At 50.9% G+C, this 26895-nt stretch overlaps 1 pseudogene; it reads left to right on the top strand.

The window, feature by feature from the left end:
• The window catches only part of LOC135255880 (nuclear factor 1 B-type-like), a 116995-nt pseudogene that overhangs the window by 18383 nt on the left and 71717 nt on the right, over positions 1-26895 (top strand).

The raw sequence follows: 26895 nt of genomic DNA, 5'->3' as shown, positions 1-26895 counted from the left end.
CTTTGTGCTGAGCGTTATATTATGACCCGAGCACCAAACTTTACGATTTGGCTATGACGTAGAAAAGATGAGATACATTGTAACATTGTTGTGCTTACATGCAGCATGTCCACTGTGAGCCACTCAGACGCATTTGATCAGATTTAGGCTTCTTGTAATGTTAAAGTTAATAGTAATTTAATTTATTTTTTTATGCGGCGAATTGTTGCCGTCGTTACTGCTTTCACTTCGATGCCTCCTAGTCCCTCACAACGTGGGCTGTGCAGATACAGGCACCAGTAGGCTACTGAACACGTCCTGCTGTCGCGCAGACGAACGCTGTTGCAAGGACTGCCTCGCGTGTAGCTTATATAGCCTATACATACGTCGTTTACCATCCGGTTTAAGCGTGTAGATATTTTCCGTCGTATGCATACGATGCGAACGCGAGCGCTTTCTCGTGAGGGAATTTTGCACGAGCGACTATGTACGGGCGTCTGAGGATGAATTGTTTTTATACGTCGGACGGATCTTGGTTTTGTAACGGGATAGCTCGAGGCATTAGCCGCATACAATGAAAAGCTGCGAGTTCAAGTTCGAATAAGGCCCCGGAGCTCTACTCCGTGAAGGAATTTTCCATTTCGTTTCGTTACGGAACGGGGCGCTGGTCCAAAGTCTTCCGCTCATACAATACTATCTCTTCAGCGAAAAGGGGAAATAAATATTTTTTAAAATACCGGGGTTTCCGAAAAAATATCAGCGAAAGTGGGGTGGGGAAAATGGAACGGGTTTATTGGAAGAGGAGGAGTATGACTGTGTGATTAGGTAAAATCTTTGAGGCAGATTTGTTGAGACCGCACAGACCGGAGGGTGTTGCTGGTCGCTATTATATCAAGTTTAAAAAGTAAACACGGGATCAGAAATTTGGCGCCTTCTTATTTTTATAATACACTTGCGAACATTTTTTTTTTGCTTCACTGCAAAAGAAAAAGGAACGTTCTACATTCCGGTGGAGTACTTGTTCCGTCTCCCCCAGTTGAGGATTTGTCGAGTCGTTTTGGATGCAGCCGGAATGAATCAAAGTTATTTCAATAGCCTTAAAATAAAACGGAGTAACCTGAAGCGATAAAAAAAAAAATAATAAAACCTACCGAAGCTAGAATCGGTTTTCGCACTCGTGGAGAGAGGACTAATCTTCGGTTGTTCTTTTTTTTGCACTCCGTCTTTTCCACAAGAATCCTGCATATGCCTACGCCACGGGAGAGGGAAGCATGAATCGATAAGACCGTTCCACCTGATATTCCGAGGGACTTTGGCGGTTGAGTGAAGCTCGTTGTTGAACAGGGTCGTGATGTATTCTCCAATTTGTCTGACACAGGTATGGTAACCATGTTTTTTTTTTTTTGGTTATTTAATCTGTTATTCTGCTTTGAGATCGCGTATTGACCGATGAAGAGAGTGCCGAGTGTGGCACACTTGTCCCCGAAATGGTGCTCGGGGAGCTTATCCTGCGCTGCCGGACGGCCTTGTGAAATTAAACTTAGTTATTTAAACAAAGTGCGCTATTTATTAAATTGGTTGCACGACCGCAGGTCTGTAAACAAACCGCAGCGCAGGCTATTCGTGACAATTTTGAACTTCAGTGATGTGCATCTGTAACATGCAACCGGGCTACTGTTCACGCTCGAGTAAGCATACTTAGTTTTCTGTTTTCGAAATTTGTGGCCAAAAAGGAACAACGCGCGCCCTGTTCACTGATGTAAACGATCAGGTGTCAAGAATTAGAAATACTTAGACGAATTGTGCGTTATTTCACTTGTACTTGTCACTTGTACTTGTATGGATATGTTTTTTGTTTGTCGGTTCAATGACGGTTTACTTATATCGGTATTCCAATACGCATATGCACGCGTTTATTCCACAGAATCATTCAGGGTTTGAGTTGAGTGATTCACCACGCGACATTGAGAAAGTAGCCTACTTACCTGGTGTAATTATTTCTAGTAAAAACGCAATTGTTTTACTCCTAGGGCAGATCTGTTTGGATAACGTTTATGGGGCTACAATAAAAGTCACTCAGACCTTTGTTTGAAATGCGGGAATGTCGCCCAAGTCCTGCTGATGACAGTCCGCACCTGAAGCGGCTTCTCCCCCGTCACGCTCGCGCAGAGTAGCCCACGGGAATGCGAAATACAGAAGCGGAGACGCTCGTGTTGAGAACGACACCGTGGCTTGATCTGTTGGACCGGGTCCTCTCCGCTTCTTGGCCGACACGTTTCCACTGTTTGTATTTTGTTTGGCTTCCGAGAGGGATTGAGTAAGATATGGTTTATTTTGCACCAGGAAACATTGCCTTCTTGGCGTAGCTCTACGGCAGTGATAGGTATGAGGTTACTTACTGCCACGACTGTTGTAAAATATTTGTGTTTTTTATTTTGAAACCCTTGTCGTCTTATTTAGTGCATGATCCGAGGTGTAATTAGTATAAAAGTAGTATTCATATTAGTTTGCAGAAGACACTGTGATACCATTTAGTAACATGGTGCAATGAACAGACTGAAATTGATATTTGAAATAGTGAGCTGCTTTAATTTTTTAAAAAGATTTTGACTCTCTTCCCCTTTTCTGTGTAATTTGTTTATGGATTTGTTTAATTACTGCCTAGAAAGGGTGTACATTCTGCGTTCAATTGTACTTGGTTTGTTGTTTGGGTGAGGACACATAAACGTGTTTGACGAGCTCTATCAGTGATGGCGCATCAGAAATGGTTAAAACAAGCACGGATATGTCACAGGTTTAAAGCACCAGGTCTCCCTTTTCTTACAATAAAAATATTTCTTTAATGGAGTCATCTTTCTTTTTCTTCAGTTCTTTCAAAAGCTCCTCGCATACTGTATGTCTGTGAGGCCTCTGTGCGTTTATTTAAAAAAAAAAAAAAAAGTAACTTCAAACGCAATAAAAAAAAAAACAGCTTTTGGTTGTTTACTATAGAATGGCGCTTCTGTTTATGTTCTGCCGGTGGCTTGGCGCGGTAGAAGTAAGTGACCGCGCGAGTATGCGAGTGCGTTCCGTGGAAGTCAGGAGCGCGAGCTGGAAACATGTCCTCCCTTGCCTTTGCTAAAGCTCCGTTTCCTGTGTGTGTGTGTGTGTGTGTAAACCCTTCCTCTGGCCCAGATACTCTTCTCGTTCCTGGCAGTGCATGTTGCTTCATAAGACAAATTAATGTTTCTATCTGACTGCAAGGGTGAATAATATTTGTCTGTCTGTCTGTCTGCTGACACACACACATTTCTCATAATTTTCCGAGTGCAATACACTGAAAGCATTGAGAAATGTCTGTTTATTTATTTTCACCTTCTATGATCAGCAGATGATGTAAGCGTAGTATAGCAATCTGAAGTGTGCAAAATTGTGTTTGTGTGTAGTTTCCAGAGAAGACAAAAAAACATACCAGTTTTAAGTCATGCACGTGAGTTATGACTGAATGATGGTTTTTAAAAAGAATTTAAACCCTTATAATTGTGATTTTGTCACTTACTGGTAGATGGTACTAGGTGGCATCAAGGAACAATGGACTGGACATTCCCTTGTTTATACATTTAAGGTGTGTGATCACAAATATGTGAATGGAATGTTTCTTAGGCATTCTAATGCTGATGTACCAATAGCTGCTGGTAATTATAAGCAATGGAGTTCTAGAACACTGAGTTAGAATGTTGAAAAAACATTCCAAATAACCTACTCATCACAGAGTAAAAAATAGTTGTCTTCACTGTTGAACCCTTACCGCTAATGCTGTGATGTCTTAAGTGAATGGTCTTTTGCAAGGGACCCAAAATTCACACACCCCCCCCCCCCCCTTAAAAAAATTAAATTCTACAGGGACAGCCTCTCCTTTCCTCCTCAGTCAACGCCTAACTTTGGCCTTGTGCCGTCACCTGCCCCGTTGATGGTTTTTTTTTTTATTTATAAAAAAAAATAAAAAGTGATTTCTATAAAAGTCGGTTTTATGCCAACTTCAGACGAAGAACAGCCTCGTCTTTTTGTGGTTTTTAAAAAATGAAAAGCATTTAGTAATTGTAATTAATGTGTTTATTGAGCGGTGGGGTGATTTAAGGGATAAAAAGAGCGGACCGTTTCGGTAATGGCTCTCTTATCGGAGCGGAGTGAGCGCGGTGCTGAGGGGTGGGGATGTTGTGCAGGAATGCACGTTTGGGGCGGTGAGAGACGAACGAGGTGTGAGAGAGCATGCCCTGGCACTCTCCCTCTCGCTCGCTCGCTTCCTCCCCCCCCCCCCCCCCCCCAGAGCATTCTGGGACGGGCGCAATCGGGCCGCCGTGGCTGAGCGTGTGCGCTGCGAGGGACACGCTGCTCCGGCAGGAACAATAACGTTGGCTCCCGCTGCCTGTGCCCCCCCCCAGCCCCGTCACCCCTGCCCCGTCCCCCACAGCCCCGTCCCCCCCAGCCCCGTCCCCCCCCAGCCCCGTGACGTGCTTCTGTCTCCGGGGGTCCAGGTCTCGGGGGTAGCCCAGCTAGCCGAGCTACGCTAAACATTAGCGGCTCAGCTATGTAGCCGGTCTCTTCTGCCATTTTTAAGAACCGTTTGAAAACGGCTTCGTCAGCAGGCTGCGCGGGGAGCATGGCGTGTGCCGCTTACTGTCTGTCGCTGGCGGTACGTATAGCGTCAGAAATGCCGTTTCGCGGTTTGAGAGCGGTCGTTTTTTTTTTGTTGTGGGGAAATTTCTATTTGTTTATTTTTTAAAAACTTCGCTTTGTTGTCGTCGGAGTGCTTTGTTTGGCAGGTGGCTACTCTGGTGGCCGAAGTGAAGCTGCGGGCTGCAAAATGGCGTCGGGTTAATTGGACGGCCAGTTTTGGCCGAGAGAGTTTGCGCCTGCTATGTGTCTGTTCCCCCCCGCCTCCATTATCTAACAGATTCCTCTCTCTGTCCTTCTCTCCTTTCTTTTCTTTACCCCCCGCTCTCCCTTTCTTCTCCTTTTTCCCCCTCCTCCTCTCTTTCTGGGGGTGGGGGGAACGCAGGACGAGTTCCATCCGTTCATCGAGGCGCTCCTCCCGCACGTGCGCGCCATCGCCTACACCTGGTTCAACCTGCAGGCGCGCAAGCGCAAGTACTTCAAGAAGCACGAGAAGAGGATGACGAAGGACGAGGAGCGCGCGGTGAAGGACGAGCTGCTGGGCGAGAAGGCCGAGGTCAAGCAGAAGTGGGCGTCCCGCCTGCTGGCCAAGCTGCGCAAGGACATCCGGCAGGAGTACCGCGAGGACTTCGTGCTCTCCGTCACGGGCAAGAAGGCGCCCTGCTGCGTGCTCTCCAACCCCGACCAGAAGGGCAAGATCCGCCGCATCGACTGCCTGCGGCAGGCCGACAAGGTGTGGCGGCTGGACCTGGTGATGGTGATCCTGTTCAAGGGCATCCCGCTGGAGAGCACGGACGGCGAGCGGCTGGTCAAGGCCGCGCACTGCACCAACCCCACGCTCTGCGTCCAGCCGCACCACATCACCGTCTCCGTCAAGGAGCTCGACCTGTTCCTCGCCTACTACGTCCAGGACCAAGGTAGGCGGGGCCAAATGGCAGGTCGGGGCAGGTGTGTGGGTGGGAGGGGTTTGGGTGGTGTGGCGGGCGTCCGGGCGGGAGGTTTGGGGTGGTGTGGGCGGGGTTAAGGTTGGGTGGGCGGGGCCATCGCTGACCGTGGTCAGAAAGGGGCCAGGTTGGCCTGTATGAAAGAGCTGCTCCTGACTGGCGTGCGCTCTGCGTTCATGTGTCTTCGTTTGAAGTTTTTAAAATCGATTTCACCAAAGAAGGCGATATGCTGAATTATTGGAACCTTATTTTAACCAGAGAACGATGAACTCGGATCGTTTCTGCTTGTGGTTCTTGATTTGCTGTTTGATTTTATGGCGATTGAAGAAACGGTTGCAGCAGCTGAGTTTTCATTTGTTTGCGAGTGCTGCAGTGTTACTTTTGACGGGTTATGTAAATCATACGTTGTTTTAAAAAATGTATATTATGCATACTTGTGCCCATCAGGGTCTGGGGAAATATGATTTGTCTTCCTTTTTGAGAGCACCCCAACACAGCAGTCTCATTTGCGGTAGTCATTTTTGAATTTCTAAGAAAACATCCCTGCTTAGGGGGACTTTTGCAGCAGAGCTTTTAATGCAACAAATAATGATGGAGATTAGAGTGTCAGAAAAGTCAGGTCCTGAGAAAGATCGTTCTGAGAACTGGTGTTATTGTGGGAAAAAATGCAGTTTTAAGATGCAAGATTTTTCTTTTGCTTTTAATTTATTCTGAAACAAGATTTTAATTCAAAGCGATTTTGGGGATCAAATAATAAATAAATAAATAAATAAATAAATAACATTGTATTTGGATGCAGTTACCTGATGCAGGTTTTATTCAGAAATCAAAGTTCTGTGTTTTTACCGTGGTGTTGCTGGGCTCTGTCCCGCTGCCCGCTGTGAGCTTATTTTAGGTCTCAGTTAGAACCTCCGGACTGCAGAAATGGCTGTTCTGTCTTTATTATAAACCGCGGGCCGTCCGCGGCGTGTGGGGGGTGAGCTCTGAGGGGCGTGCTCGAAGGGCCAAACGCTACAAGAGGTGCGATAATAATGAGGGTGAGGGGTTTTCGGAAGCCTCAGACGTCCATTTTGTGTTTGGGGCGGAAGGGGGGGGGGTAAAGAGAGAGCGCGGTGCAGTAGTAATGGTTGCGCGGGCAACGAGGCTGACATTAGGCCCCCTTTGTCTGTCTGGCGTTGGGGTGCCCGCTGATTTGCCCGTTGGTATTTGGTCCTTTAGGAGCTAGTTGACCTCCTGCCTGTGTGAAGTCTGTCCCGGTGTTTGGTTTAAAGCTCAGGCCGGTTTGGAGTGAGCCTGATCGGGTGAACAGAGGTGTGATGCCAGTGCTTCCTTTTGGAGCATTTCACAGGGTTACGACAAACTTTGTACCGTGAAATGTAATGAAATTATTTGGTCTAATGAGAGGTGATTGTTTTTGATTCAACATTAATGTCTGCAGTAAAACAGTGGAACACTGGTCACTGGTCAGACAAGGTCACACTGGTTCTGTTCTTGCTGGCTGACAGCATTAAGGGCAAAATCTTAACTTCATTCAAATCCTCAAAGTCAGCAGAAGGAGACGTTTTGTCAGCTCTGCACTGACTCACTCGCCTCTCTGTAAAGACTCACCTCTGCACTCACTCTCTCACCCAGCCCTCTGCACTGACTGACTCACAAAGACTCACCTCTCTGTACTGACTCACTGACTCACTCCTCTGTACTGACTCACTGACTCACTCCTCTGTACTGACTCACTGACTCACTCCTCTGTACTGACTCACTGACTCACTCCTCTGTACTGACTCACTGACTCACTCCTCTGTACTGACTCACTCACCTCTCTGCTCCGAGTTCGGATCGGGAGCTCTGGTGTGCGTTTCCGTTTGTACCGTCAGTCGTGGAACTACCGAAATCCTTTTTTTGCGTGCCGTCCGAAACAGAATAATCCGTGGCGGTCGAAACGCGGGCTCGTTTCAAAAGAGCGGAAAACGTACTCTGCGAAATTTGTGCCGTCTGGCGAGAATCCGTTTTTCGTTTTCTTTTTTTTTTTGGCATTGCGCAGACCAGAAAGGTCTGTCCTTGGAGCCGTGTGGATGGAGGACTCTGCCATGGCATTTTTTGGGGTGGCGGGGGGGGGAGGGGTGAGAGGAGAATTCCAAACAAATAAACCAATGAGGGGAAAAAAAGGAGGGAAAGGGGGTGGGGGGGGGGAGGGAGAAAAAAGGCGCTTTGCATTCAGCCGGCAGTGCCCATCTCTGAACAATGCGGCCATATTGTGTGCCCTGCCAGGGCGACGCCATTTTGTTTGTGCGGTGCCAGGAGAGTGGCGGAGAGGAGCGATGGCGGTAACGGGCGTTAGCGGAGCCGAGGTTGGCATCAGACCCTCTTTGTCTGTGCGCTGCCTGCCTTTGATTCGTCGGCTGGCATCCGCAATGCAGCGAGCGGGCACGCTGGCAAAGTTTCTTTTGACAGTTGCAGAAAATCGCTAGCCGCCGTTGCCGCTGCCAACGCACTTTGTTCTTAATCGTTAATCCGCACCCCCCCCCCGCCCAAAAATTTTTTTCGTAAAAATTACGGCAAAAAAGAATTTGCACCGAGTCCGGTATTAAAGTGCGAGGGACCGGAGTTTAATTTCTGCGGATTACTTTGGGAAGAGTTTTAATTCGTCTCCTTTGCGTGCTTGCGAGCATCTAGCTTTTGAAAAATATGAAGCCAAAAAAAAAAAATATGTATACAATAAATATTATGTATCATTATATTGTATGTGTATGTATATATATATATATATATATATATATAGAGCCAAATACATACATATTTATTTATTTATTTATTTATTTATTTATTTATTTATTATGTATGTATGTATTATGATAATGCAGTATACACGCATGCACGCACACACACACACACACACACACACACACTCACTCCTTTAGGCAGCAGTAGGAGTTTTAAGTCGTGATGTGGGGTGCAGTCCCAGACACCCGTCTAAAGGTGCAGCGGTGGAAAATGTGTCCGTTTGCACCTGGAGAAAACCTCTCCCATTCACCCTTGGGCTTTGGCCCAGTTCTGAGCTGAAGTGGAGGGGGGGCAGTTTCCCCCTTTCTGGAGGAGTGGGGGGGGCACGGGAATGAGGGGTTGGGGGGTGTTTTGGGGCTGGTGTGAAGGTACTCTGTAGGGGGCCAGGCAGACTCTAACTGTAGCACCCATAGTCTTGCTTAGATGAATGCCCGTTGGTGGTGGGGGGTCGAGGGGGGGGGGGGGCATTTTTGGGGCATGCTGCCAGCCCCAGCTTTAGAACCCCCCGTGGCGGGCAGCCATGACCGGGTTGGCTGGCTCTGTGGGGTGGGCTGTTCCAGAAATCTGAAGGATATTCGGCTGCCCCCCTGGCCCTGCCCCCCTGCCCCCCTCCCCCCACCCTATGCACAAGCATTCACGGGACCAGTCGCTGTCCTGACACGGCACCGCCGGTCTGCGTTCGGGGGAAAATGGCCGACGCGGCGCTGCCATTCTCACCGCCCTCTCTGTCCTTTACGTCTTGGCCTCTTTGGCTCCTGACAGCAGGGAAAACAAACTCGTCTGTTTCCGGGAAACCTTCACAATCCTCCCCATAAGTAACGAGAAATAGATTCTGGCCGCTCGGCCATTTTCTGATTGCAGACATGAACGGATGGCTGCTTTGATCCGGCCGGCAACATTTCAGCCAAAAAAAAGAAAAAAGACGAAAATACACACACACACACACACACACACACACACACACACATATGTTTTGTCTGACAAAGACCTTGCTGATTTCTGACATTGCAGTAAATAAATGAACCTATTTGGTAGCATATATTTCAGTGGGGCGGACATCTTTTCCTTCTCACTTTTCACTTTTACTTGTTAATTTTGCCCGGCACCTGAGCCCAAAGCGGATTGGAGGTGCACACAAGCCTGTGGCCTCTACCAGACAAAGACTGTGCCCCTGTCTACGTGCTCACAGACCTGCTTCTATCTGCAGCACAGCCCTGGCCCTCCTGCACATTTCCCCCACCGCCCTCAGCATTAGCGTTAGCTTCAGTGGGCTGCTCCTCCCTACAGTAACGCACCACATTATTTAGCATTAGCCTTAGCATTAGCGTTAGCATCAGCGAGCTGCTCCTCCCTACAGTAACGCACCACATTATTTAGCATTAGCCTTAGCATCAGTGGGCTGCTCCTCCCTACAGTAACGCACCACATTATTTAGCATTAGCCTTAGCTTAGCGTTCATCAGCGAGCTTCCTCCCTACAGTAACGCACACATTATTTAGCATTAGCCTTGCATCAGTGGGCTGCTCCTCCTACAGTAACGCACACATTATTACATTAGCCTTAGCATTAGCGTTAGCATCAGCGAGCTGCTCCTCCCTACAGTAACGCACCACATTATTTAGCATTAGCCTTAGCATCAGTGGGCTGCTCCTCCCTACAGTAACGCACCACATTATTTAGCATTAGCCTTAGCATTAGCGTTAGCATCAGCGAGCTGCTCCTCCCTACAGTAACGCACCGCATAGTTTAGCATTAGCCTTAGCATTAGCGTTAGCATCAGCGAGCTGCTCCTCCCTACAGTAACGCACCGCATAGTTTAGCATTAGCCTTAGCATTAGCGTTAGCGTCAGCGAGCTGTTCCCCGCTACAGTAACGCACCGCATAGTTTAGCATTAGCCTTAGCATTAGCGTTAGCGTCAGCGAGCTGTTCCCCGCTACAGTAACGCACCGCATAGTTTTGCCGTTGCTCCTGCTCTTGGATTCCAGTCAGGACCTGCAGGAAACATTATCTCTTCTCCCGGTTTTTAATTTCATATCTGTGAAGCGGAGCGTCTGCTCCCGTGTGCCAGCTCCTGAAAGCGAGCTGCGCTGCTAGGCGAATCGGCGTCAAAAACGACGTCTTACTCTATTAAGTTTTTTTAGGTTTTTGTATGTATAAAATGTTTCATGTCTTTAAGCATTTTTTTTGGAGGGAAGACTGTTGAAAGTAATGCACTGCACTGTGGAAAAAAATACATACAATTCTGGCTGACTGGTAACCATCTTTATTTTATCAATCACTAACTGTGTAGAGTTAGATGCTGCAGTAATGCTATTTCTCCACCAGAGGCACTAGAGGGCAGAATGGCCTGCAGAGGAGTCACAGCCAGTGTGAGCACTTCTTCTGTGGTTTTTATGTTCGTCACTTTTAGTTAAGAGGTGTTTTGAGTACAGGACAGGCAGCTGGGACAGCAGGTTCTTCTTTCTTCTTCTGTGGTTTTTGTGCGATTGTGTACAAGCCGTTGTTCAGGCTTCGTTCCAAGGCCTACTCAGACGTCACAATTTAGTTCTGTCGATAATGCCGTTCCCCCTACTGCTTACACTCCCTCCCCAGATAGCCAACGACTCCAATTCTGGCCTAAATAGTAATAATAATAATAATAATCATAATTATTTTATATAGCGCTTTTCATGGTCTCAAAGACGCCTGGCTGACGTAGTTCCAGAATCGGCACAGACCCAGCCTGGAGTCACTGGCTATCCGGGATCCTGAGTTGGGTCAACGCCTTGAATGTTGCGCGCAGTCATGAATCACTCTGTATATAACCTCAGGGATTGGTCAAGTACAGTTTATATTTTTAAGTACTATAATATGACCATAAAATTAAAGATTAATAACATTAACAGTCATAATGCAGTTTTTGCATATATCTATGTATTAGCATATAGGGTAGGTAACTGAATAAGGTTGAGCATGAATAGCCAAACAGAAATAAATGCATGTTTGTGTCTCCGGTGCTGTAATGCCCAATTTATAGACGTTTTCCGCCCATTTGTTGTATTCTGTAATAAACTTGTGCTGATCCATTGATTATGAATTGATTAGCTTGTAAATTTGTTTTGTATGTTGTGAAAGCAAAAAGGAAACACAACGTGTTTCTGTGAGTGATCTCTGATAAAAATGTGACGCACTGATGTTTTTGCTTTCCTGTTGTAAAGCTTTTTTTTTGTGTCTTTCCAGGAAAAAAACAAAAACAAAACAAAAATACTTTGTTTGATTTATATTAACCTTCTGACCTCGTGCTTGGATCCTTCTGTACAGCAGATGTGGAAGAAAACCTTAAAATAATTTTTCTCGAAACTTAATTTTTTTCCCAAATTACCTTGGAACAAGAGAACAGAAACGGATCCTCATACCGCGCGTTGGTGTTATTCTCTCCCCCACGGGGGAGGGGGGGGGGGCTTTATGGGTCTGACGTGGCCCCCGGTCTCAGTCCAACGGCTCCTAATTTGTTTCGCTCTGTTAAAGGGCTTGTTTTACGAGCCCAGCCATGCCCCCTTGCCCCCCCCGTCGTGTCAGGGACCCCCCTGTGCACTGATGTCTCCTCGAAAGTTTAATTGACCAAAACGGATCTGTGAAAACAAATCGATGTTGAGCTTGTGCATGCGTATGTGTTGGGGGGGGGGGGGGTTTCTTTCAGGGGGGAGGGGGGGGCGGGGGTTGTGACATGGTCCCCTGCCGGTTCTTCCTCAGAGGCTCTCTGACCCCCCCCTGGCCACAGGGGTCATGGGTTCAGCAGTCAGCCACTTGACCCTTGACCTTGTCATTGCTGGCTGTTGTGACTGCAGCCGCCCACTGGATTAGGGAGGGGAGGGGGCCTGATGCCTGTTATCTATACCCCCCCACTCCTCCCCCCCCCACCTCACCACAAGCACACCCCCTGCCCTGTTTTTGAGGGGTTTTCTGGTCAGAGTCATTACTTCCTTTTCCTACTCTGACAGTGATGGCCCCAAATTAGCTACACCCCCTCCCCCCACCCGTCTCAGAGTGGGGTGGCCTCCCAGCCACTCTGTGCATGTGCCCAATACCCCCCCCCCTCCCCCTCGCTCTTCAAGATCCCCAAAATATTTCCAAGAAGTCCTCCATCCAGGCTGGCTGCCCGGTCCTTAAGGGTTCACTGACTTTGTTAATTGGGGGCTTTTCTAATGGCTTGGTACCCTGCCCCCAAATCCCCTCTATACACACACACACACATACACACACACACACACACACACTGACGGACATCCAACACCAGTTTCATAACGGGAAGGAATAAAATCAGTCATGGAGAAATACTGACCTTTTAAAACCTCCTGTTTTTTGGGCTTGTTGAGGATCAGGTCTTATTCGTTACCTTTTTGGCAGCTGGGCTGGTTGGCCTCGTAGGGGATCGTTTAGCTGGAAGTATTTCTCTTATGGATTCTCTAAAAGGAATCCGCTTGTCTTACTGTCACAAAGACGCTTTACAGAGCAGCAAGAGACAGAGCAAACAGAGCAAACGCCAGGCCTGAACCCCAAAACAGCAGGTACATAAGGTAAAAACTCACTGTAGGGAGAAAGCCCTCAAATAGTGGCAAGAAAAAAACTCCCCAATGCGAAGGGCTAGTTGGGTAAATCCTGAAAGTGGAGTATTGTGGTGTTATTCCTGAAACGTTGAGTATCGTTGTGTGACTGTTGATAAAGGGGAGTGTTGTGTAATTCCTGGAATGGCGAGTATTGTTGTGTGACTCCTGATAAAGGGGAGTGTTGTGTAATTCCTGGAAAGATGAGTGCTGTTGTGTGACTCTTGTTATTGTACCTGATGCCTGGCTGCAGACAGTGTGGATTTGGTTGCGTTTGAATGCATTCACTAGTGTAAAAAACAAAAAAACAAAACAAAGTTGTCATGTAATATCTTGAATGTGTTTCACATTACCTGTCGGGGGGAACAAATAAAAAAAAAAATGAAACCTGCCGCTAATGTAATCAAACGGATGGAACCCTGCCCCCCCCCCCCCCCCCGTGGCACAGGGGGGTCACGTTTCCCCCGCCGAAGCGGAGAATGTCACTCGCTACTCAGGTGACTAGCGTCCTGTCCTGAGTTTACCTGAGCCCTGCTTACCTGCCGCCGGTCCGCAGAGCTCCTCAAACACCGCACCTCGCCGTCATGTGACGCCGTCATGTTTGTGTCCCCAGTTGCACCTTTGGGCTGGCCTATGCAGATGGATCGCACCCCTCACCCTTTTTTCACCCCAAGGCCTCGTTTTCCCAGACTGCCTTGCATTATTTTTTCATTGCTGCAAGTGGGTGAAGAAATAAATGCATTTTGGGAGATCGTAGTTTCAGTAAGGTTAAACGGGAAGTGGCAGAGAAAAATATATAATTCCATTCATTTATTTAATTTGAGCTAAAACGGAAGAAGAAAGTGTCTGTCTCTTCCCCCCCCACCCCCGGGAGTTTAAAGGGTCACGGGGCACAGCAAAGTAAAAAATAAATTAAAAAAAATAAAAAAAGTCTTGTTAAACTGACGAAGGCTTTGGTCAGAACGAGTTCACTCGGCCAAACCTTTCAGGGCTCTGGCGTGCCCCCGTTTCAGGAGCGTTTGCTAACTGGAGAAATAATCTGGGAGCGCGTCTGCTAATTAGGATGTGTTAGCGTCTGCTTAGGAGCAGCTGTTCGCGTAGAGCCTGGCCTTCTACTTCCTGTAAAAGCAGCAAGGCTTATTGGCTCAGTGGGGTGAGTTACGGGATGATTATCTTCCAGTGACATCACACATGCTGATAATCTTGGACGGGCAGATGGACAGACAGACAGACAGACTGACAAGGAGTAGCACGGACAGGCAGAAGGGCAGACTGACAGGCAGAAGCACGGACAGACAGAAGGACAGACTGACAGACAGAAGGATGGACAGACATAAATGAGGACGGACGGACAGACAGAAGACTGGACAGACAGACAGATGGGGGTTTCACAGATGCAAACCAGGTCATAAAGACATGAAGTCAGGCAGAAAAGATGGACAGAGATTCAGACAGGGAGAAAATGGATGCAGGGCTAGCCCAAAAATCGGACTTCGTAATATGGGTATACAGACAGACAGGGCTGGTCAGAAATGACTTGTAGAAGGATACAAGTTGTGACTAGGGCTGGGTGGGATTCATTATTTTAGGTATCCCAGTATGGTTTTACGCAACCCTGTGTGGTTTTGCAATACTGTAATCAGTGGTGTTTTATTGTTTTTCAACCAAGGAATATTAAAGGTTGCGCACGGCAACAGTATGATAAAGAATTTACAACGTAGATGACGCACATTACAGTTTTTTTGCATACCATCCAAGTTTTTTTTCAGTTTTATTATGTTCCTAATAAAAATAGCGAAAGCGATTGGATATCGCTGCTTGTTTGATCCTTATTTTCCTAGTTGTAGTATATTTCAGTAAAACGCATATCAAATATCGTCATCCCCTCAATACCATGAAGAATATCATACGACGTGATATGTTGATGGAAACGCAGACAGGCGGATTTCTGGGTGTTCGGTCAGACAGAGAGGCGTGGTTTAACGGACAGTTCGAAAGGCGGTTTGATTGGACCAATGGAGAGGCTGGCTGCGTAGTGGATCGGGACGCGTGTACGCTCCACAACGCGTCCGATGCTTCTCGCCTGTCTGCCCCGAGGCGTTCTCACAATCCAGAGAAAATCTCCCCGTTAGCCGCTAAAACGCTTCAGATGAGCTCATCCAGAGCGGCAGTGACGCTGCCTCAGAGCGAAGTAACCTGACTGTCTGTGCCAGGCCACTCTCCACTGGCTTTATGGCCCTGCCTAATGAACATTAGCCCGTGTTTATGGCAGCTGTAAATAATCAAATAAAAATAAAACGCAGGAGAACGAGAGGGCTGTGGAATTTATCGACGTTGCAGGAAAGCTGAGCGTTTGGGCCGGCGCTGTTGTGCGGTAGTTCTGCGGTTGTGTTTCTCCAGGCGGAGTGCGGGTCGCTGTTTGTAGTGGCTCATAGACGTGATGAACGCTCCTCTTTACGTGACTAGAAGAGTTGAGCCAGCGGGGGGGGGGGGGGCAGTGATATCGTTGTTTCGTACTTCAGCTCTGATTGCCTCACTACCCCCCACCCCCTCCTCTTCATTTCAGGCCAGGAGCTCCCCACTTGACAGGTCAGTCTGCCAGGGGTCTGAGCGTATATTAACTACCCATTGCTTTCTGTCAAACAGCCTAAAATGTGATCTTGGAGGTTATTTTTTCGCTGGTTATTACTGTAGGTGCTAAATCAATATAGCCGCAAATTCCTATTTCAAAAGGAATCCACACTGTCCTGGTTTTACCCGTTGGTCCTGTGCGTGCGTGCGTGCGTGCGTGCGTGCGTGTGTGTGTGTGTGTGCGTGCGTGCGTGCGTGCGTGCGTGCGTGGGTGTGTGTGCGTGTGCGAGTGTGCGAGTGTGCGTGCGTGCGTGGGTGTGTGTGCGTGTGCGAGTGTGCGTGCGTGCGTGGGTGTGTGTGCGTGTGCGAGTGTGCGTGCGTGCGTGGGTGTGTGTGCGTGTGCGAGTGTGCGTGCGTGCGTGGGTGTGTGTGCGTGTGCGAGTGTGCGTGCGTGCGCGCGTGTGTGTGTGTGTGTGCGGGATCCCTGAATCAGGGCTGTATTGATGAAAGTCTTCCCTGCAGTGAATTAGTTCTGTCCTCTCTCTTCATTATTGATTTCTCCAGCCCCCCACTCCTCCTCCCCCACTCCCCCCCCACCACTACTGCAGTCCCCGGAACTCTCGTCTGCTGCACACTGGGTTCTGTGGAATCATGTTACCCCCCCCCCTTCCCTTCGCCGCAGAACACAGCTCGGGCATGCTAACGTGCTAACGTGGACAAACAGCATTTCCCATTGGGAAGGGAAAGAGAGAGGACAACACTTTAGTTTTAAAAAGCTCTTGCGCTCTTTGTCTCTTTCTGTCTGTGTCTCTCTCCTTGTCTCGCTGTCTGTCTTTCTCTCTCTCTTTCTCCCTCTGTCTCTCTTTCTCTTTCTCCCTCTCTCTCTCCCTCTCTGTCTTTCTCCCTCTGTCTCTCTCTGTCTTTCTCTCTCTTCCTCTTCTCTCCCTCTCTCTCTCTCTCTCTCTCTCTCTCTCTTTCTCCCTCTCTCTCTCCCTCTCTCCCTCTCTCTCTCTCTCTCTCTCTCTCTTCACCCACATTGATTAGTGTCTCATATGGAGGTTAATCTGAAGAGCAGTGCTGGTGGATGCTTGCTCCGTTGAGCAGAGAGTGTTGACGTTAGCCCATATCAGAACTGTGATGGGATTATTGATTAAGATCAAGGTGCCTGTTACCCTGCTGATGCCCTCTGTGGGTTGGGGGGGGGGCAGGGTGGTCTGTAATTCTCCCCCTTGTTTAGCTCCATGCCCCCCCGCCCCCCCCCAGCCCCACTCTCTAAATGAAGATTAATGAGCGTTCCGCCTCACCGTGCAATCTGCCGTCTTTCACAAAGATGAGCCCCCCCCCCCCCCACCCGCCTGGACCATGGCAGTGCTGCCCTCCTCTCCATCCCTCCATCCCTCCATCCCTGCGGTGTGATCACTCCACTTCACTCGTTTGTTAGACTGATGGCTGTAATAAGTCACTCGTTCATCACGCAGCTGAGGTGGGGGGGGGGGGGGGGGGGGGCAGAGGACAGACTCCGAGCTCTGGAGAGAGGGATGGATGGATGGAGGGAGGGAGGGAGGGAACGAGGGAGGGGAGGAGGGCACCGCGAGACCCAACGTACGCCCGTCAGTGCCAGACGGGTCTGGAGCACAATCGCCATAGTTGCCAGGGAGACGTTGACTTTTCTTTCGCCTCCTTCTGCCCCCCTACTCCCCGCCCCCCTTTTATTCTCAGCCAGACGGTTCTCCAGTGGTTGTCCTCTCCTTTTGTCCTGCGTACAGTACCCCTGCCCCCGGTGATGGATGGCCAACAGCCTGGGGAAGGGGCGGGTTCGAGACGAGACGAGACCAGTTGGTACACAAGTCGCCTCTTTTTTTTATTTAAAAAAAAAAATCTTTTTTTATTCTCAGTTGTTTCCATTTTGGCTCGATCCGTCTCGCCTTCTGACCAGCCCCCTGGTTTAACTCGTGGTGTAAATCCCTCCCCATCTCGGCTGATGTGCGGCGATGGGCGTTCTGGTACAAAATGGCTGCCGCAAATCTCCCAGGTGGGCGCTGGTTTCTGTCACTTCAAAGGCTTTCCTAGTCCACAAATGTCACCACTGTAAATACAGTCAACGTTATTATTGTAATGGAACTGGAAGTTCCTATTGTAGTGGATTGTAACTGGAAGTATTTGTATTCTTTTGGGGACGCTGGAAAGGTGAGGACCGGACCGGCCCGCTCTCAACCCCCCCACCCCCCCCACCCCATCGCCGAAATGGCCTGTCCCGTTGGCCAATCGGAGGCCGTGTCCTTGGCAACGGCTGTTCAGCCAACCGGCCGCCCGCAGTTTTGTGAAACGCCATTGTTTCAAAAGTAGAAGAAGAACAAACAAGAAACCCTTTGTTTGCACGCGCTTCCCTGTCCTGGGGGTGGGGGGTGGGGGGGGCGGACTCTGCACGCGTCCTGGCGTGACCCCGGCCCGTGGCAGTAGCGGTCGCTCGCAGGGTTTTTCGGCTGTGAGTGATGGCGGTTTCGAGACCGTAGGAGCGGAGACCGTTTGGACGGCACGTAGCCCACGCTGCTCCGGTTTCAAACGGCTGCGCTCAGAGCCGGTCCTCCGGACGGCTCTTCCTCTGTGGTGTCCCGCAGTTTTGGTTTTGATGACCGTTACCCACACTACGTAGGGTTTACTCTCTTGCTGTACCGCTGGCCCCAGTTTGGCAGTTAGTTTGTTAGCGGTCGCCGTGCTTTAGCGTTCGTTAGCATGAGCGGAAAGACGTTGCTCAAAGGAAAAGATGAGCTTGTTCTTACTGCCATTCTCATTTTGAGGTAGTGGGTGTGCTTGACCTAGTGAGAGCAGATGCTTTTCTTTCCCCCTCCGAGAAGGAAGTGACATAAAAAATCGTCTGATATACGGGGGGTTTCCTCGTGTTCCGAATTTAGTCGAGCCCTGTAAGAGGTTGGCACGGCTTGTTTTTGGAGCCCGCCCTCCACACCGGAGCTGTCAGTGATGTCAGGAGAAGCTCACGTAGCTCTGCAGGTCTCCAAGTGAGCCTGTGTTCACCGTGTCCTCTTATCAAAAAAAAAAAACAGAAAGAACCGGGCCGCTCAGAAAGTTAATGTTCCACGAACGCAGCCTCGCAGTGCCCGTCGCCCAGCAGGTGCGTGAGACGCATGGCCGACCTCCCCTGACCCCCCCGACCCCCCCGCTGCGAACGTTTCAGGGGCCGGCCGCTCGCGTGACTGCGACGGGAAACCGCGGAATGGCCTGATTTCACAGCGCGGTGGAAAATAAACGTATGTGTGTGTGTGTGTCTGTGTGTGTGTGTGTGCGTGTGTGTGGCTGTGTGTGTGTGTGTGTGTGTGGTGTGGGCGCGGGTTCTGGGGGGGGGGGGAGAAACAGGGTTCAGAGGTCATGGCTCATAGGCCAGCTTTGTGATGTCACAGTGCGGAACAGTAGTCCTTTTCTGGAGGACTGGGGGAAAGGGGATTATAATAGAGGTTACAGTAATGGTTATAAACGCATAAACGAGCGGTTGCTCAATGCCAGGGCCCTTTGGCGGTGCTCACACTGAGCACAGAGAGCGGCGCAGTGCTTTGAGCTCTCAGATCTGTGCGCAAACACGCCTGAGAACTGCGCCTGGCGCAGTGTCACTCAGCCACTGCGCCCTCTGGCCTGCTGCGCCTGGCGCAGTGTCACTCAGCCACTGCGCCCTCTGGCCTGCTGCGCCTGGCGCAGTGTCACTCAGCCACTGCGCCCTTTGGCCAGCCGTCACTGGGCTAAAGGCAGTACTGTGGGGGGTGCACTGATGCCCCCCCCCACTCCCTCTGGGCTCTGAGGGGGGGGGGTTGGGGAGTTTTGGCTTGAGGGGGAGGTTTTGGGCTCTGTGAGGGGCAGGGATTGGGGTTGTGCTTGTGGTGGGCTCTGTGTGCTGGGGGCAGGGATTTGGGGGTCTGGGTGCTCGGGGGCAGGTTTTTGGGGCTCTGGGGGGGGGGTCAGGTTTTTGGGCCTCTGGGTGTGCTTGTGCAGGTGGTCTCTCACTGAAGAGAATAAAGACCTCACTGTCTGCCCCCCTCCCTGCTGATTTCACCCCTCACTTCTTAACTGAACATTCTGATGCTGATGTCACAATCACTGCTTGTTAACTGAACATTCTGATGCTGATGTCACAATCACTGCTTGTTAACTGAACGCAGTGGAGTTCTAGAACACCGAATGAGAAAAAAATCATTCCGGAAAAAAGCGCAGTCTTCAGAGGGTTCGATCGGTGAGTGAGCGGGACGAGGCCGGGGGCGGGACGGTGAGCGACTGTGGGTGCGCACGTGGCACACGCACGCGAGCGTCCGAACCCGCATCTGAACCATCTCGTCCGTGCTGCGCCCCAGAGACACAGCCGGGTCGCGGCGTTTATTTTGGGCCCGGCTCCGCCCCTGCTGCTCAGCTGGACGTGAGCGTCTGTAATTACGCACCGCGTTCTAACCGCGCCGCTGTCATGTGACCGCTGTCATGTGACCGCTGACCGCGCTCTCCAAACCCCTCCCGGTTCTGTGCCGGGTAACGGCTCGCTGGCTGACTGGAGAGGACCTCTGTAAACGCTGGTTAAAACAGGAAGTGATGCAGGTATAGGTACACATGCACACACACTGCTGCAGGTACACACGCACACACACTGCTGCAGATACAGGTACACACACAGACACACACACACACGCTGCTGCAGGTACACATACACACACACACACGCTGCTGCAGGTACAGACACACACACACACACACGCACGCTGCTGCAGGTACACACGCACACACGCTGCTGCAGGTACACACACACACACACGCACACACGCTGCTGCAGATACAGGTACACACACAGACCAACACGCTGCTGCAGGTACAGGTACACACACACACGCACGCTGCTGCAGGTACAGGTACACACACACACGCACATGCTGTTGCAGGTACAGGTACACACACACACACGCTGCTGCAGGTACAGGTGTGCCCATGAGAGCTGTCATAATCTCTCCGGTTCCTGGGAGGGCTTGGGAACCTTCGGCGTGTGAATGTGATCGGACCGGTTAGCGCTGGCTCCTGACTCACCGCCATGCAGCGCCGCGAGCGCCGCCCGCGCGGAACCCTCCCTCCGCTCGCCCGCCCCGCGCAGGGGGGGGGGAGAGAGGCCGCCGTGCACTCGGCTTTCCTTCCAGAACCTTCTGCCGTAGGAGCGGGGCGGGGCGGGGCTGCCTGGTGGGTGGGTCACGTTCACGGGTGACCTGGAATGAACCTCAGGAGGAAGTGACACGTGAGGGGGGGGGGGCGGGGCTTGGGGCCGGCGGGGATCGCGGCGACACGTGAGAGGGGGACGGGGCGTGGGGGCGGGGCGTGGGGACGCACGCCACACTGTAGCGTTTGTTGAGCCGGTGTCTGAAGTTCGCGGCCTAGCGTGACGCAGGCTACACGCCGCTTTGATCTCACGCAGAGTCACCTGACCGATACCTGAGCCAGCTTTTATTACTGCACACCGCTTTGGATAAGAGCGTCTGCCACATCAACACGATGTAGTGTAATGCACTGTCAGGTTATCAGCGTGAGTGACTGTGTGGGGTGTGAGTGTGTGTGAGAGAGTGTGTGTGCCTGAGAGAGTGTGTGCGAGAGAGAGAGAGAAGAGTGTGTGTGAGAGAGAGCGAGTGTGTGAGAGAGTGTGTGTGTGTGTATGTGTGAGAGAGTGTGTGTGCGAGAGAGAGAGAGAGAGAGAGAGAGAGTGTGTGTGTGTGAGAGAGTGTGTGTGTGAGAGAGTGTCTGCACATGTGCAGCGATTTTCCATACAGGTGACCTCAGCTGTGAACCCTTTTGCCAAACAAACGTCTCATATTTTCCATAGGTCTTCCTGTACTTGCAGAGGCATAAGGTGTGTGTGTGTGTGTGTGTGTGTGTGTGTGTGTGCGTGTGTGTGTGAGTCTGTGCGTGTGCGTGTTTTCCATATGTTTTCTCTTACCCACAGGGGAGTAAGGGGTGTATGCGTACGCATGTTTATTTGAGGGGCGTTGGAGGGGATTGGGGCGAGGGGGGGGGCAGGGGGGTTGCAGGGGGTCCTGTCATTCAGTGCTGTTGACAGAGAGCACCTTTTTCCTGATAGGGATCAGGCCAGAAGGAATTCTGGGAGATTAGCCTTTATCAGGTCAAAGCGCTGACATGTATGAATAACTTCTGAGATAATGGAGAAGAGCCAGGCCAGGCTAATGGAGCTGGAATCGCTGTTTGAGGCAGGCCAAGCTAATGGAGCTGGAAGATCTGCCTGAACCAGACCAGACTAATGGAGCTGGAAGATCTGCCTGAGCCAGACCAGACTAATGGAGCTGGAATGCCTAGAGTGCATTTCATTGGCTGTGCCAGGCGTACAGTGCATCTGATTGGCTGTGCAGTTCCTTTGGTCCCCCAGCCAGTCTGCGGTGCTCGGCCTGTGTGTCTGACAGGCTCCCACTTTCTCTTTTTTTTGAGGGGCTGCATTTGTATTCAGGAATGTGGGAAATTTAAGCAGCATGCACATGCATTCCCTCACACACACAGATGCACACACACACAAACACACGCACTCACACACACACGCACTCACACACACAGATGCACTCACACACACACACACACACACTCACACACTCTCTCACACACTCACACACACACTCACACACTCACACACTCTCACATGCTCTCTCTCTCACACACACACTTTCTCACACATGCACCCTCACACACACACATGCTCTCACACACACACACACACAGCTGTCCCGGTTGCTGTGCTGTGCAGGCAGGGCCAGTGTAGCCGGGTGGGGGGGGGGGAAGCGGCCTGTCAGAAAGGTAATCCCCGCGGGGGGGGGGCATGATAAACGGCCTGTTTCTCAGGATTTAGACAGCTGGGGAGGAAAGCGCTTTCTGCGAAACACCCCCCCCCCCTTTAGATATCCAGCCCTCTGAGAACGATTGGGGGAGGGAGAAAAAAAACATTCATGCAGATGTGAGCTCCGTTAACGGCTGTGCGGGGTTTAAAAATACTCCGGAGCTCACGGCCCGCTTCCTGAGCTGGGGGGTAAAATCGAATAGTTCTGGGCTCTCGACATGTTTGCGTTCGCCCCCCCACCGGCCCCCGCGCGTTCGCCCCCCCCTCTTTTCGGGGGATGTTTCTGTGAAGGCACAGTGCAGGGAAAGTGACCAGCATGGGATTTATGTTCCGAACCGAACCCCTTCCACATGCGCCTCTGTACCGTCACAGTGGAGGCGGGGGGGGGGGGGATGGGGGGTGGTGGACGCGCCGCTGTCTCTCAGCTCAGCTCCTCCCACACTCAGCTGAAGGACCGCAGAGTACTGGCCTGGTCCTCATGGTTAGGATCCTGGATCAGTTTCAGTTCACAATGGGTCAGATTATGAAAGGAACATGGGAAACCCCTGTACTCAGAGATGCTGCAGACACTACAGTCCTCCAAGTTTAAAATGTAAAATAAACAAATTTATGTAAAAAATCTCACAGGGGGAGAGTGGGGGCATCTGCCGATTGCCTGAACTAAGTGATGATGTATAGCAGCGGGCAGACGGGTTATTTTTGGCGGTTTTCTCTGTGTATTTTTTGGTGGGTGGGGAGGTGGGGGGGGGGGCATCTGAGGCTCGTTGCATGGCATTCCGGACGTGTTCGGGTGGTGGGGGGGGGGGGGGTTATATATAGAGGTGGGGACGGGGTGGGACGGGACGGGGTGGGACAGGACGGGACAGGGTGGGACGGGACGGGGTCAGAGCGGGACGCAGGTTGACGTGCTCCCCCTCACGCTGTCCTCCCCAGGCTGCGGTATGCGCAAACACTTTCGCGGGCTTGCGTCTACGCCCCCATGCCTCCCCGTCCGCCCCCACGCCCCCGTCGCCCCCACGCCTCCTCGTCCGCCCCAAGCTCTAAATCTTCTCCATCGTCTGTTTCGTTCGTTCCGTTTTTTTTTTGGTGGGGACTCTGAACATTTGCCAAAAAAAATGCAGGCGTCATAGCAACACTCATGAATTATGTTTTTTTTGGGAAGCGGCAGGAATGACTGCATACTGCATGTGTAGTATATCCATCGAACATAAACATGCTGGAGTAGAACCTGGAGCTCTGTGTAGATCCATCGAACATAAACATGCTGGAGTAGAACCTGGAGCTCTGTGTAGATCCATCAGACATAAACAAGCTGGAGTAGAACCTGGAGCTCTGTGTAGATCCATCAGACATAAACAAGCTGGAGTAGAACCTGGAGCTCTGTGTGTCCATCAAACATAAACAAGCTGGAGTAGAACCTGGAGCTCTGTGTGTCCATCAAACATAAACATACTGAAGTAGAACCTGGACCTCTGTGTAGATCCATCAGACATAAACAAGCTGGAGTAGAACCTGGAGCTCTGTGTAGATCCATCAAACATAAACAAGCTGGAGTAGAACCTGGAGCTCTGTGTAGATCCATCGAACATAAACAAGCTGGAGTAGAACCTGGAGCTCTGTGTAGATCCATCGAACATAAACAAGCTGGAGTAGAACCTGGAGCTCTGTGTAGATCCATCAGACATAAACAAGCTGGAGTAGAACCTGGAGCTCTGTGTAGATCCATCAGACATAAACAAGCTGGAGTAGAACCTGGATCTCTGTGTCCATCAAACATAAACATTACATTACATTACATTATAGGCATTTAGCAGATGCTCTTATCCAGAGCGACGTACAACAAGTGCATAGGTTTCATGATGTAGAGGCGCAAAAAGAAACACTAGAGTAAAGTAAGTGTTTCTAAACATGCTGTAGAACCTGGAGCTCTGTGTGTCCATCAAACATAAACATGCTGGAGTAGAACCTGAAGCTCTGTGTAGATCCATCGAACATAAACATGCTGGAGTAGAACCTGGAGCTCTGTGTAGATCCATCGAACATAAACAAGCTGGAGTAGAACCTGCAGTACCTGGTGGTGAGCAGCAGCAGTGGCGTTTGGCTGTATGGTCTGGCGGTCTGGCGGTTTGGCGATGTTTACGGTGCTCAGACCGGACAGGGGGTCCTGGCCTCGGGGGGCACTGGCGAACCGAAAGTCGTTTCTGCGCGGGTGTTATTTTTGGCCCCTCTGTCCCGCGCTGGATCGGGGGAGGGGGGGGACTCGCCGCGGTTTCTTACGCCTTTAGGCTCTCTCTCATCTTCGAGAAGGAAAACATGTCTTTGTACGCTCAAGTGTCAGGAATGTTGACTTTTTCGTATTTTGATAAGAAATCGGAGGCTACGGTAAATATTGTCTAAAGCAGCACTTCTGCGCGGTGGCTGGCCTGGTGCAGTTTAGGTGAGAATATGCCGGGTGGGGAAGAGGGGGCTGCTTTATTGGGCTCAGGAAGGGGAGATGGAGGATCAGATCTTTTATTGTGCATTAGTTCAGATGTCCGGCCCATCTAGATACTAGTGTGGATAGACAGAACCCACCCCCCGCACACACACACCCACCCCCCCCACACACACACACACACACACACCCACCCCCCCCTCTCTCCACACACACCACACACCACACCCCACCACACCCCCCCCCTCTCACACACACACACACACACACCCTCTGTGTGTGCCTATACTGTGTACAGTGTTACATACTCTATGTGTGTGTGCGTATGCTGTGTACAGTGTTACATACTCTGTGTGTGTGTGTGTGTGTGCGTATGCTGTGTACAGTGTTACATGCTCTGTGTGTGTGTGTGTGTGTGTGTGTTGGCTGTGTGTGGTTGTGTGTGTGTTATGTTGTGTGTGTGTGTGTGTGTGTGTGTGTGTGTGTGGTTGTGGTGGTGTGTGTGTGTGTGGTGTGTGTGTGTGTGTGTGTGTGTGTTGTGTGTGTGTGTGTGTGTGTGTGTGTTGTGTGAGTATGTGAATGTGTTAGTATGGAAGGTGCTGATGCGTATTTAGACAGATATAAATACAGACGCAGATGTCGGTCCTCATGCAGCGCTAACAGCGCTAGAGCCTGCCGTTCTGTTCCCGTACGAACGCCCCTCTCCCGGGGGGTTCTGGGTAACCGCGTGCGTGCCCGGGTCGCGTAGGGCAACGCCGCCACTCGACCGCGAGCGGCTGTCACCTGCCAGACCGCGGGAATGCTAATCCCGCCGGTCCCGTAATGGGGTTCTGTGCAGGGTCTGTGAGGGCCGACCCGGTCTGTGAGGGCGGTCTGTGAGGGCCGACCCCATCTGTGAGGGCCGACCCGGTCTGAGAGGGCAGTCTGTGAGGGTGGTCTGTGAGGGCGCTCTGTGGAGGAGGTCTGTGAGGGTGCTCTGTGAGGGTGCTCTGTGAGGGCGCTCTGTGAGGGCGGTCTGTGAGGGCCGACCCGGTCTGTGAGGGCGGTCTGTGAGGGTGCTCTGTGGAGGTGGTCTGTGAGGGCGCTCTGTGAGGGCAGTTTGTGAGGGCGCTCTGTGAGGGTGGTCTGTGAGGCCCGACCCGGTCTGTGAGGGCAGTCTGTGAGGATGGTCTGTGAGGGTGCTCTGTGGAGGCGGTCTGTGAGGGCAGTCTGTGAGGGCCGACCCGGTCTGTGAGGGCAGTCTGTGAGGGCGGTCTGTGAGGGTGCTCTGTGGAGGGGGTCTGTGAGGGTGGTCTGTGAGGCCCGACCCGGTCTGTGAGGGCAGTCTGTGAGGGCGGTTTGTGAGGCCCGGCCCGGTCTGTGAGGGCGGTCTGTGAGGGCAGTCTGTGAGGGCCGACCCTGCTTTTCTGGGGTTTTCTTTAGGGCCCGGAGTCTGGGAATCTCGCTGGAGTCTGTGCTTTCTCTGTGTGTTTATACAATGAGTCATGACTTAATAAGAGTGTTTACATTGAGTGTGTGTGTGTGTGCTTGTGTGTGTGTGTGTGTGTGAGTGCATGTGCGTGCATGTGTGTGTGTGTGTGTGTGTGTGTGTGTGTGTGAGTGAGAGATAGTGAGCGTGTGTGTGTGTGTGTGTGATAGTGAGCGTCTGTGATAGTGTGCGTGTGTATCTATGTGCGTGCGTGTGTGTATGTGTGTGTGTGTACAGTCTGCTCTGGGGCTGCGTGCGTGTGTGTGTGAGCGTGTGTGAGCGTGTGTATGTATGTGTGTGTATGTGTGTGTGTGTACAGTCTGCTCTGGGGCTGCCTGTGGGCGGGGCCTGCAGCTGCTGAATAGCGCCATTGTTTGAGGAGTGACAGCAGTGATATAGGCGCTGTTACCGCGGAGATGTCAGAGAGCGAGGGAACAAGAGGACGAGGAAAAACAAGAGAGGAAGAGAGCGTGCGTGAGAGGGAGAGAAAGCAGGGAGAGGTTGAGGAAGGAGATAATGGAAACAAGAGGGGAAGAATGAGAAGTAGAGGAAGAGAGAAAGAAAGATGGATTGAGTGAGTGAGTGAATGAGTGAGTGTGGGAGAAAAGAAGAC

The sequence above is a fragment of the Anguilla rostrata genome, chromosome 5 (assembly GCF_018555375.3).
Source record: "Anguilla rostrata isolate EN2019 chromosome 5, ASM1855537v3, whole genome shotgun sequence".
Lineage (NCBI taxonomy): Eukaryota > Metazoa > Chordata > Actinopteri > Anguilliformes > Anguillidae > Anguilla > Anguilla rostrata.
Note: the sequence above shows the minus strand (reverse complement) of the source record. Positions and strands in the feature narration are given on the sequence as shown.